Below are 12,216 nucleotides of genomic sequence, written 5' to 3' on the forward strand. Positions count from 1 at the left end.
TTACCGACTCCCCATTCCCACATCATCTATCCTGTCCTTACCGACTCCACCATTCCCACCTCAATAGTCTCTCTCCAGAAGGGTCAGAGTGCTATTCCTCCAGTTTCCTCTCTCACTCCAAAGATATATGGGTTAGGTTGATTGGCCACGCTGAATTGTCTCTTAGTCTCAGGGGGGCTAGCAGGGTAAATATGTCAGGTAGGACCTGGGTGGGTTGGTTGTCAGTGCAGGCTCGATGGGCCAAATGGCCTCCTTTAGCAGTGTAGGGATTCTGTGACTCTATGAAGCCTTTTCTGACACTACCTCCATGCCTGCTCACCTGTGCAGACACCTCTGTCCAGATCTTGTCTGGTTGGGGAAGGGGGTTCCTCTCGCTGTGAGTACGTCACGCCAGGCACTCTCTGCCTCCACTGAAGCAGGCAGGCTGTTGTTCGAGATTCGTGGAGTCCCAGCATTGCCAGGCTGCTCTCTGTGCTCACCAGGGGCTTAAAATTCCTGATTCCTCATCAACAATTTGGCTGCTCCCAAACTCCTGGCAGCTTCCAGTGAGCTGCCAGGGTTCCTTTCATGCTTCCCTCTTGGTCACCATCCGACGCGGTGCCTGCCACGATCCCACCCCCTTTGGCAGTGCTGCACCAGCGTTCAGGTGTGTTCTGTGCTGACCACCTCCTAATGGGCCAGCCAGTGTGGAATCATGGCCAATGCGACCACATCTGGCCACACGGATAATGTACTTGACCAGCGCAAACTTCAGGCCACGGTCTTTGAACCGTACAGGAAGAGGCCATTTGGCCCATTATGACTGTGCTACCTCCTTGGAACTTAATGAATCGAATTTCCCCAAATTGCTGAGATTTTGGGTTCCCACCAACTTGTTCGTTTGTGCCGTCAGTGTCTGTGGCACCAACTCATCTACAAACTGATGTGAACACAAGGTAAATTTACAATTTACCATTGAGGCATTAAGCACTGCCTGGGCACAGGGAAATCTGCCAGGGAGCTCGAGATGTCCATTGCTCAGTCTGGCAGCCTCATCACTCAGTAATGTCAATGAAATCAAAATGAAGCAGGTTTCTGGCACAGGTATACAACCCTCCCTCCCAGAGAAATTCTTGTATCGTCAGACCCCTGATTTCCTCATCAAACGAGGTTTTACACCACACCAGATTTGGTTTTCCACAGATTTCAGGCAAAGTGGAACAGGGTAGCAAGTAAAACTGGTGATTTCCCATCAGATCGGTTCAGTTAATTTCCATATAAATTTTCCAAACTCTCTGCCGTAACCCAGCAAAGGGACAGTTTCAGATTTGATGAAAGCGAACAACAGTGAGATTCAATGCTTCGAAAGAGAACAATTTAAAGGTATCCGTGAACAAGAGTATACAAGTGAAAAGTCCTTGTTACTATTCATGTAAGTGACACCATTGTACAGGATGTTCTATCATGAGCACCGCTGAGATCAGACACAACAGAGAAAGCTGCAACCTCTGCCTCCTGCAGCCTCTCAGCAACTGAGCTGACCAAAACACAGGTAAGACGGAAATAGATAAAGATTAATTGGCTCTGAGAACTGAAGGTATTTTATTCAACATGCACAGTTGAAAACAGTCCAAGGATTTTTATTCACGAGAGGTTACAAAGGGAATTGCGGCAACAGGGACATAAATCTCACTTAAAATTTTTTCACATGAATATGCATTGAGATATTATGAAAATGCGCCACTGTTGTCCTGAAGGATTTTAATCAACTTATAATCAAATATTCAAATGTAGAGGCTGTTGAATGAATGTGAAAAAATAACAGTGGCTGATGTTTAATGATAAAATTGTCTCAGCGAATGCCATCATTCTTTTTTGAGCAGGTGATAATTGTGGTATTAAAACACAGCAAACACACCCAGATTTTACATAAGAACATAACAAATGTTATGAATGGGATTTTAAAAATCACTTGTTCCAAAGTGGTTTTTATCTTTTTATGAATCAGTCTCACTGAGCTTCCTTGTCGCGATATTTCTCAATCCCTATCCGCATCAGAAACAAAAACACAGTTTAGTTTTCCCCTTTATTTTCTCGGTGTTAACAATCACCTGGTGAGAACAGCAAGGTGAAATTCAGACATGGAGAATTCACACCAATTACAGAAACCAACTGATCTTCCTGCTGTTCGTTAAAACGTTAGAAAATCAGTTCAGCTCTTTTACTGGCTGACAATCTCCCCTTTATAGTTTCCATCCTATATTCCAACAGAGGCAAAACTCTGCCCTATTATCTCTCAAATTAGAGTCTATTTTAAACATTCATTGACATCTTCCTCTGAATTTCCTGATTATGTTTTACAATTTAAGTTTTAATTTCTTCCTTCGCCACAGCAATCAGTTTGTCTGATCAACACTTGATTAATATTATGTGTGTGTGTGTGTGTGTCTGAGAGAAAGCACGTGTGTTTGACTGTTTGCCAAAGCATTTGTATATGTGCGTTTAACTGTTTGCCAGTGTATTTGTGTGTGTGTTTGACTGTTTTCTTGTGTATTTGTATATGTGTGTTTGACTGTTTTCTTGTGTACTTGTATATGTGTGCTTGACTGTTTGCCTGTGTATTTGTGTGTGTGTTTGACTATTTGCCTGTGTGTGTGTGTGTTTGACTGTTTTCCTGTGTATTTGTATATGTGTGTTTGATTGTTTGCCAGTGTATTTGTGTGTGGGTGTTTGCCTGTGTATTTGTGTGTGTGTGTTTGACTGTTTGCCTGTGTATTTGTGTGTGGGTGTTTGCCTGTGTATTTGTGTGTGTGTGTTTGACTGTTTGCCTGTGTATTTGTGTGTGTGTGTTTGACTGTTTGCCTGTGTATTTGTGTGTGGGTGTTTGCCTGTGTATTTGTGTGTGTGTGTTTGACTGTTTGCCTGTGTATTTGTGTGTGTGTGTTTGACTGTTTGACTGTGTATTTGTGTGTGTGTGTTTGCCTGTTTGCCTATGTATTTGTGTGTGTGTGTTTGCCTGTGTATTTGTGTGTGTGTGTTTGCCTGTGTATTTGTGTGTGTGTGTTTGCCTGTTTGCCAGTGTGTTTGTGTGTGTGTGTTTGCCTGTTTATTTGTGTGTGTGTGTTTGCCTGTTTGCCTGTGTATTTGTGTGTGTGTGTTTGCCTGTTTGCCTGTGTATTTGTGTGTGTGTGTTTGCCTGTTTGCCAGTGTGTTTGTGTGTGGGTGTTTGCCTGTTTGCCTGTTTATTTGTGTGTGTGTGTTTGACTGTGTGTTTGTGTGTGTGTGTTTGCCTGTGTATTTGTGTGTGTGTGTTTGCCTGTTTGCCAGTGTGTTTGTGTGTGTGTGTTTGCCTGTTTGCCAGTGTGTTTGTGTGTGGGTGTTTGTGAGCCAGTTTTTACCATTTTGATTCTAATCTTGGAGTGTTTCAGATCTGACTTGGAAACTCGTTCTCAGGTGCCCCCGTACACATTCTGCCTGAAAAAATAACAGTGATTCTGAATCACGCTATGGGCGGGGCTTATCACCCTAAAATGCTGCAGCTCCAGTTGGTGACTCCAACTGCACATGTGCAGTAAAGACACATTTTGCAAAATGCTCCCCTGCCACATCGCCCCCACACTGGATAATGCCTCCCCACCCCCGGCCCTCACAGACTGACTCCCTTATCCCCCCACCCCGTCCACTACCCAGACTGATTGCAGCCCCCGCCCCTTCCTCCAACCAATCCCCCACAGAGTGGCAGCAGGCCCCCTGCCCCTGCCCCCATGCCCCCCACAACCGGAGAATGATCTGACCCGCTTCCCTCCCCCATCTGATCTGAGTCACGGAGCTGCTGGAAGCTCTGAGCTTACCTCCTCAGAAACTGGAGCACCTGAAACAGACCTCTGTGGACCGTGTCTGTTTCGCGCTGAATCTGGACGGGTAAACGTGATGCTAAAGGGGGAAATGCTGGTAAGTTTGAGTGTCCTGCTCATTAAGTCAATTTAAATGCACGCAAATGTATTTAAATTGACATCACACCCTTTTCGGGCATGGTGCTGGATGTGACCATTTTTGGCGCTTGGTAAAGAGAGAATAGGCGTGGAGGTGGTCGCAGATCACGCTACTTACCTCATACCCAACTTTACCAAGTTTTTGCGCCCGAAAACTGGTTCAACTTGTTGGTCAAATTGGGCCCTGTGGTAAGAGAGAGAGAGAGAGAGTGTGAGAGTGAGTGAGTGTGAGTGTGAGTGTGAGTGTGAGTGTGAGTGTGAGTGTGAGTGTGAGAGTGTGTGTGAGTGTGAGTGTGAGTGTGAGTGTGAGAGTGAGAGTGAGAGTGAGTGTGAGAGTGTGAGAGTGTGAGAGTGAGTGTGTGTGTGTGTGTGTGTGTGTGTGTGTGTGAACCACAGATGTACAGATTAAGAACTTGAAATATTTGCCTGTGATTGTATATTATGAATGCATTGGGATTTACAAACCTCAAGTACATTTATGAAGGAAGGCTTTGCTTAACTGTCGATGAAGATCAATTTTATTCTGGATCCCTGTACATTTGTGCTTCAGCTCTTATTTTCACAGGATTGGGTTTGAAAATACACTCCGTGGTGTCTTGAAATGTTTATGCCTCAGATATATACTTATAAGAAGTTCACACACTCCTAGTTAGACCTTCTAACATTATTCTATCAGTAAGAAAATTACAGAATCAGGAATGCCTGTTGCCGCTGCCGCCGTGCCCCCCTCCCCCCCTTCCCCCCCCCCCTCCCCCCCCCCTCCTTCCCCCCCCCCCACCCCTTCCCCCCCCCCCCCCCCCCCCCCCCCCCCCCCCCCCCAAGCATTCTTGATGGAGAGGTTACAGTGCAACAAGATGACAGCCACTGAAGGTGGGCCTTGTCTGCACATGGAGGGGGTGGGGGGTGGGGAGGGCTGTAAAATCCTTATCATTCAGGAAAATACAATACTCTTTTATTATTGTGAGATATCAAAAATTACGTTAGAATTTTATACAACCCATCACAAATTTCTGCAAAGCCGAAGGGTCAACTAAAAATGAAAAACCTTTTGTTGCAACTAAGCAAAAAACTGCCACTTTACTTTAACATTCAAGCTTTGAGATTTGAACTCACTTTTTCACCTACACAGTTAGTGAACAGCTTTGCCTTGTTCCACACTGCATTGTTGGATCATACAAAGAAAACTAAAACTGTAATCCCTCTTGACAGTGTTTCATTTGATAAATCTACTTCTTTACATCTGAAGAAATTTCACTAAATGATAAGTATCCATTGAAAATATCATTTATTTATTTTTCTCCTGAAGCATCCAGAATTTTGCCTTTGATGGCACTGGACCAAACACACCTTTGTTTTCAAACATATTGGCATCAGAAAAATAGGTGACAGCTCCAAAATCTGTTGATACCTGCATTGTGAATAGAGAGTTCAATACATTTGAACTTTTACTCAGAGGGGGTTGTGTGAACAGAGATGAATTACACCGAGTAAACCTACTGAATTGATTAGTAAGTTTGCAGATGACACAAAGGTTGGTGGATTTACGGATAGCAATAAGTACCATCAGAGGTTACAGCAGGACATAGATCAGTTGGAGACTTGGGCAGAGAGATGGTAGATGAAGCTTAATCTGGACAAATGCGAGGTAATGCATTTTGGAAGGTCTAATACAGATAGGAAATATACAGTAAATGGCAGAACCCTTAAAAGTATTGATCGGCAGAGAGATCTGGGTGTACAGGTACACAGGTCACTGAAAGTGGTAACGCAGGTAGAGAAGGTAGTCAGGAAGGCATATGGCATGCTTGCCTTCATCGCCCAGGGCACTGAGTTCAAAAATTGGCGAAACATGTTGCAGCTTTAAGAAACTTACTTAGGCTGCACTTGGAATATAGTGTTCAATTCTGGTCGCCACACTACCAGAAGGATGTGGAGGCTTTGGAGAGAGTACAGAAAAGATTTATCAGGATGTTGCTTGGTATGGAGGACATTAGCTATGAGGAGAGGTTGGAGAAACTTGGTTTGTTCTCACTGGAGCGACGGAGGTTGAGGGGAGACTTGATAGAAGTCTAAAAGATTATGAGAGGTATGGACAGAGTGGATAGTCAGAAGCTTTTTCCCAGGGTGGACAAGTCAATTACTAGGGGGCACAGGTTTAAGGTGCGAGGGGCAAGGTTTAAAGGAGATGTACAAGGAGGATTTTTACACAGAGGTTGGTCGGTGCCTGGAACTCACTGTCAGGGGAGGTAGTTGAAGCAGATACAGTAGTGACTTTTAAGAGGATCTGACAAATACATGAATAGGATGGGAATAGAGGGATAGGGTCCCTGGAAGGGTAGGGGGTTTTAGTTCAGCTGGGCAGCATAGTCAGTGCAGGATTGGAAGGTCGAAGGGCTTGTTCCCGTGCTGTAATTTTCTTTGATCTTTGAGTACACAATGGGCAGTGGCTTCAGTTTAATTCTAGCCATATCATCATAATGAGTTGAATTGATTGTGTTAGGGTTAGGGTGAGGCAGCTATTTCTCACATTCTTTACCATAGCACACAGTCAGCCTGGATCAGTCTGTCAGATGTGCAAATTCTATATTTTGGATCTGTTGAAAAAACTACTTTTTCAAACATAATTAAAATTAATTAGCTACGAGGTACATATAAAACTCAAGGTAAGATGTGGGAGAGCAGGGGAACCTACAGGAAGGAATCATGGAAGCAGAGGAAGAGGCCATTCGCTCTGTCATGTCACTGCCAGCTCTTCACGGCCACAACTCAAATAATTTCAATCCCCCACCCCCACCTCCGGCCCCACCCAGCCCTACTCTTTTACAGGACAGATAATTATCTAATTCCCTATTATCAGCAAGATGTGAAATTACAGACTTGGAACAGGTCCAGATTTGAAATTTAATCTGTAAACAGTACCTTTTCAAAATGATACAACTCAAACCCACACAAACAATACACCTTCCCTCACCCGAATACTATCAACATGGAGCGAGTCATTGGGTTATCAGTCCTACCGAAGAACAATAAATTGCCTCTCCATTTCTCTCTGAAACCTACCTCTGAAAGCAGATCATCCTTGAGCTTGAAGCACATTTAGATGGAAAGCCAGTTCAGGGAAGAAGATGCACCTTCACTTCCCTGTACCACTGCCAGCTGTGTCCAGAGTTAAACAAAACCCCAAACCCGGTTACAGGACTGAAGGGCAGAGAAGCAAACTGCAGTTCTAATTCTGGTAATTCCTTTCTAATCCCTCTTGATCACCTTGGAGAAATAAATCCTATGAAAGGATAATCTTAATAAGTGATTTACACAATAAAATGTCATTTGTGTTCAATCACACGTGTTTCTGCATTCAACAGAGGGCTACAAGGAAAAGGAATTGGAATTCTAAAAAGAAAGATGTGAGCAGTGTTGGGAAAAGAAATCGTGCAAAGGGAATATCTGTGCATAATTTATAAAATTAATCCAGAGTTTGTAATTCTAATGAAAGACAAACTCAAATATCATTTTGCATCTTTAATTATTCTCATGAAGGTATAATCATGAAGATTTGTGCCAATTTGAGGAGCTTTGCTTGATTATAATTTCTCAAAGAAAGTGCATCTGTATTCCCACTTGTTCATAGATAATGTAACCAACTCAATAGGCATTTGCAACAAGTATACATCACTCAGGAATCATAAAATCATGTAATCCCTCCAGTGCAGAAGGAGGCCATTCAGCCCATCAAGTCTGCACCCACCACAATCCCACCCAAGTCCTATCCCCATAACCTCATGCATTTACCCTAGCTAGTTCCCCCTAATACTGAAGGGCGATTTAGCATGGCCAATCCACCTCACCTGCACATCTTTGTCTGCATGGGTTTCCTCCAGAGGAAACTGGAGCATCCGGAGGAAACCCATGCACACATAGGAGCATAAAACAAAAGAACTAGGAGCAGGAGTCAGCCATCTGGCCCCTCGAGTCTGCTCCGCCATTCAATAAGGTCATAGCTGATCTTTTCATGGACTCAGCTCCACTTACCCGCCCACTCACCATAACCCTTAATGCCTTTACTGTTCAAAAATTTATCTATCCCTACCTTAAAAACATTCAATGAGGGAGCCTCAACTGCTTCACTGGGCAGGGAATTCCACAGATTCACAGCCCTTTGTGTGAAGAAGTTCCTCCTCAACTCAGTCCTAAATCTGCTTCCCCTTATTTTGAGGCCATGCCCCCTAGTTCTAGTTTCATCCACCATTGGAAACAACTTCCCTGCTTCTATCTTATCGATTCCCTTCATAATCTTATATGTTTCTATAAGATCTCCCCTCATTCTTCTGAATTCCAATGAGTATAGCCCCAGTCTACTCAGTCTCTCCTCATAAACCAACCCTCTCAACTCCAGAATCAACCTAGTGAATCTCCTCTGTACCCCCTCCAGTGCCAGTATACCCTTTCGCAAGTAAGGAGACCAAAACTGTACACAGTACTCCAGGTGTGGCCTCACCAGCACCTTATACAGCTGCAACATAACCTCACTGTTTTTAAACTCCATCCCTCTAACAATGAAGGACAAAATTCCATTTGACTTCTTAATTACCTGCTGCATCTGCAAACCAACTCCTTGAGATTCCTGCACAAGGACACCCAGGTCCCTCTGCACAGCAGCATGTTGCAATTTTTTACCATTTAAATAATAGCCCATTTGCTGTTATTCCGACCAAAATGGATGACCTCACATTTACCAACATTGTTCTCCATCTGCCAGACCCTCGCCCACTCATTTAGACTATCTATATCCCTTTGCAGACTTTCAGGATCCTCTGCACAATTTGCTCTTCCTCCCATCTCAGTGTCATCTGTGAATTTTGCCACACTACACTTGGCCCCCAACTCCAAATCATCTATGTAAATCGTAAACAATTGTGGTCCCAACACTGATCCCTGAGGCACACCGCTAGTCACTGATCGTCAACCAGAAAAACACCCATTTACCCCACTTTTTGCTTTCTGTTAGTTAACCAATCCTTTATCCATGCTAATACATTACCCGTAACACTGTGCACGTTTATCTTATATAGCAATCTTTGGTGTGGCACCTTATCAAATGCCTTCTGGAAATCCAGATACACCACATCCACAGATTCCCCACTGTCCACTGCACATGTAATGTTCTCAAAGAGTTCCAACAAATTAGTCAAACATGACCTGCCCTTCATGAACCCATGTTGTGTCTTACCAATGGGATAATTTATATCCAGATGTCTCCAGACACAGGGAGAATATACAAACTCCACAGACCGTGCTTTGTTTCTTTTTGGACAGTTTGTTGGAGAGAGAGTGGAAAGAATTTGAACCAAGCAGTGGTAAGACAAGTTTCTAAATGTCAACTCCTAATACTAATTGTTGAGAAAGGGTTTGATTTTAGTGACGTGTTGGAGATTGTGCATCAACAGAGACAAAGGAAATCTCATTGGAAAATTCGGGGAATGAGCCAAGGATGAATCTCAAGAAATTAAACAAACAGCAAACACAGAAGTTCAACATAAGGAATGGTATTCCAGGCAAATGTACAAATGGGAGAATAAATCAAGAAAACATCACATTGATGTTGTAAGAATTTTTCACACTCTTCGACTTGAAGACAAAACTAATACAGAACTGAAACCCTGAGATAGAGCCACAAGAAAGGACAGTGAGCAGAAGACTTGCAACAGACTTTATCACATATCTTCAAACCATTCCAACTTGCTTCACAGGATGAAGATTTTATGATGTGAGGTGACTGTAGAGAGGAAAATACAGTAAAATAAACAAGATGTGGCAGACTGAGTGATGAGTTGTTGTTGGATGGTGTTGCTTGGTGAGGAATTGAGAGAACTCCCAGCTCAACAATGTCACTGGACCTTTAGTATCCATTTGAGCTGAAGGAACCAACAGACAAGATCTCACTTTAACATCCGATCAGAAAGATGGTCCTGTGGCAACGCAGAACTCCCTCATTGTGACACTGAAATGAGGGCCTAGACTAATGTGTTCAGTCTCGGAGTGGAGCCTGGACACTCAAACTGACAAACCAGAAGCAACAGTAGCAATGATATAACCACACCTGATAATACCAAGAAACAAAATTTGACAAATCCAAAATAATACAGCAAAATGCCCCATTAATTCAATGGCCATAACGCCATTGAGCATAAAAAGGCAAAACAAGCAGTGATAACGAGAGGCAAAAATAATGATTGATTATGGTTTCCAAAGAAACATCACAGATAATGACAATTTCAGGATTAAAATGCTGGTTAAAATCTGAAATGACAGAAATAGCAGCAACTCGCTGTCAATGAATGCAGCGGAAGCAGAAAAAAATCAATCAATTTAAATGGGATAATCAATGGGCAATTGATGGGAATAAACTTGCAGGGATACAAAGAACATTACAGCACAGGAACAGGACCTCAGTCCTGCAAGATTCATGTATTTGTCAAGATGCCCTTTAACACTCGCTATCATATCTGTTTCCACTCCCTCCCCCGGCAGCCAGTTCCAGGCACCCACCACCCTCTGTGTAAAAAACTTGCCTCATACATCTCTTTTAAACCTCGCCCCTCGCACTTTAAACCTATCCCCCTACAGGATAGAGTGAGGAATGAGATGGAGTAACCTGCTCTACAGAGAGTCAGTATGCAATAGATGGGCTGAATGGCCTCCGTCAGGGCCAGAATGACTCAAAGGTTCTAAATGTTGCATCAGATTGAAATATTATTACATCACAACAATCACTATTCACCCCAATTTCAAATTACACAACAAGTGAAGCTTGAATTCTCTTCTGGGGTCTAAGTATTTCAGAACGTTACTCAATCAGCATCAGAAGATCAACTGTGTGTTTCAGGTATTAATTTAGCCCATCTATCTACTCCACGGGATGACACTTAATGAAGGACCTATCTGCTTAATGACAAAAAGTGTATTTAGTAAGATGCTTTTTTGGCCGTGTGTAGCAGGGAAATGGTGTATCACAGGCCCCAGGAAAGGTGAAGGTATTGCAAAGATGATTCAACTGAATCATGCCTCTGAGAAACCTGCAAAAGATGGTTGGACAGCAAGATGGCTCAGTGGTTCGCACTGCTGCCTCACTCGTGTTCAGTTCCCAGTTTGGGTGATTGTCTGTGTGAAGTTTGCACATTCTCCCCATAGGACTCTTAAATCAGCCTCGCAGGTGGAGGATGTGGTCAAGAAGGCGTATGGTGTACTGGCCTTCATCAATCGAGGGACTGAGTTTAGGAGTCGGGAGGTAATGCTGCAACTTTATAAGACCCTTGACAGACCCCACTTGGAGTACTGTGCTCAGTTCTGGTCGCCTCACTACAGGAAGGATGTGGAAGCTATTGAGAGGGTGCAGAGGAGATTTACAAGGATGTTGCCTGGATTGGGAGGCATGCCTTATGAAGATAGGCTGAGGGAACTCGGTCTCTTCTCCCTGGAGAGATGAAGGTTGAGAGGCGACCTGATAGAGGTTTATAAAATGTTGAGAGGAATAGATAGGGTGGATTCTCGGAGGCTATTTCCCAGGACTGAAATGGTTGCTATGAGAGGACACAGGTTTAAAGGTGCTGGGAAGCAAGTACAGAGGAGATGTTAGGGGTAAGTTTTTCACTGAGAGGGTGGTGAGTGAGTGGAATCGGCTGCCGTCGGTGGTGGTAGAGGCGAACTCGCTGGGGTCTTTTAAAAGACTTCTGGATGAGTATATGGGATCTAATGGGATTGGGAGTTACAGATAGTTCTATGGCTTGGTAGGTATAGAACATAGAACATACAGCATTACAGCGCAAAACAGGCCCTTCGGCCCACGATGTTGCGCCGACCAATTAAAAAGCAATGACCCTCTAACCTAAACCAAACCTGATGTGATCAGCGCAACTTGTGGGCCGAAGGGCCTGTTTGTGCTGTAGTGTTCTATGCCTGCGTGGGTTTCCTCTGGGTGCTCCAGTTTCCTCTCACAGTCCAGATATGCGTGCATTAGATTGAGTGGCCATGCTAAACTGCCCCTTAGTGTCAAGGGGACGAGCTAGGGTAAATATTCAGGGTTATGGAGATAAGACCTGGATGGGGTACTTGTCGGTGCAAGCCTGATGGGTCAAACAGCCTCTTTCTACACTGTAGGGACTTGACGTTTCTGTGATGTTACACTCTATCACTAACTTTATTGGACTCTCAGATCACATCCATTCAGCCCATTCAGTGCATGCTGACT

At 43.8% G+C, this 12,216-nt stretch overlaps 1 protein-coding gene across 4 annotated transcripts in view; it reads right to left on the reverse strand.

Annotated features, from left to right (window-relative positions):
- LOC145351806 (cadherin-18) overlaps positions 1 to 12,216 on the reverse strand; it is a 556,159-nt gene that overhangs the window by 264,020 nt on the left and 279,923 nt on the right. Inside the window, exon 1 of one of the 4 annotated variants that reach the window (XM_080201471.1) lies at positions 7,032 to 7,174. The exons of the other annotated variants lie outside the window; for them this stretch is intronic. The gene's annotated coding sequence lies outside the window, so the exon portion shown is untranslated. Of the gene's footprint in view, positions 1 to 7,031; positions 7,175 to 12,216 lie in introns of those variants that run through there. 4 annotated transcript variants of the gene reach the window in all.

This window comes from Carcharhinus amblyrhynchos, chromosome 2 (genome assembly GCF_965287045.1).
Source record: "Carcharhinus amblyrhynchos chromosome 2, sCarAmb.v2.hapA, whole genome shotgun sequence".
In the NCBI taxonomy this organism is placed as follows: domain Eukaryota; kingdom Metazoa; phylum Chordata; class Chondrichthyes; order Carcharhiniformes; family Carcharhinidae; genus Carcharhinus; species Carcharhinus amblyrhynchos.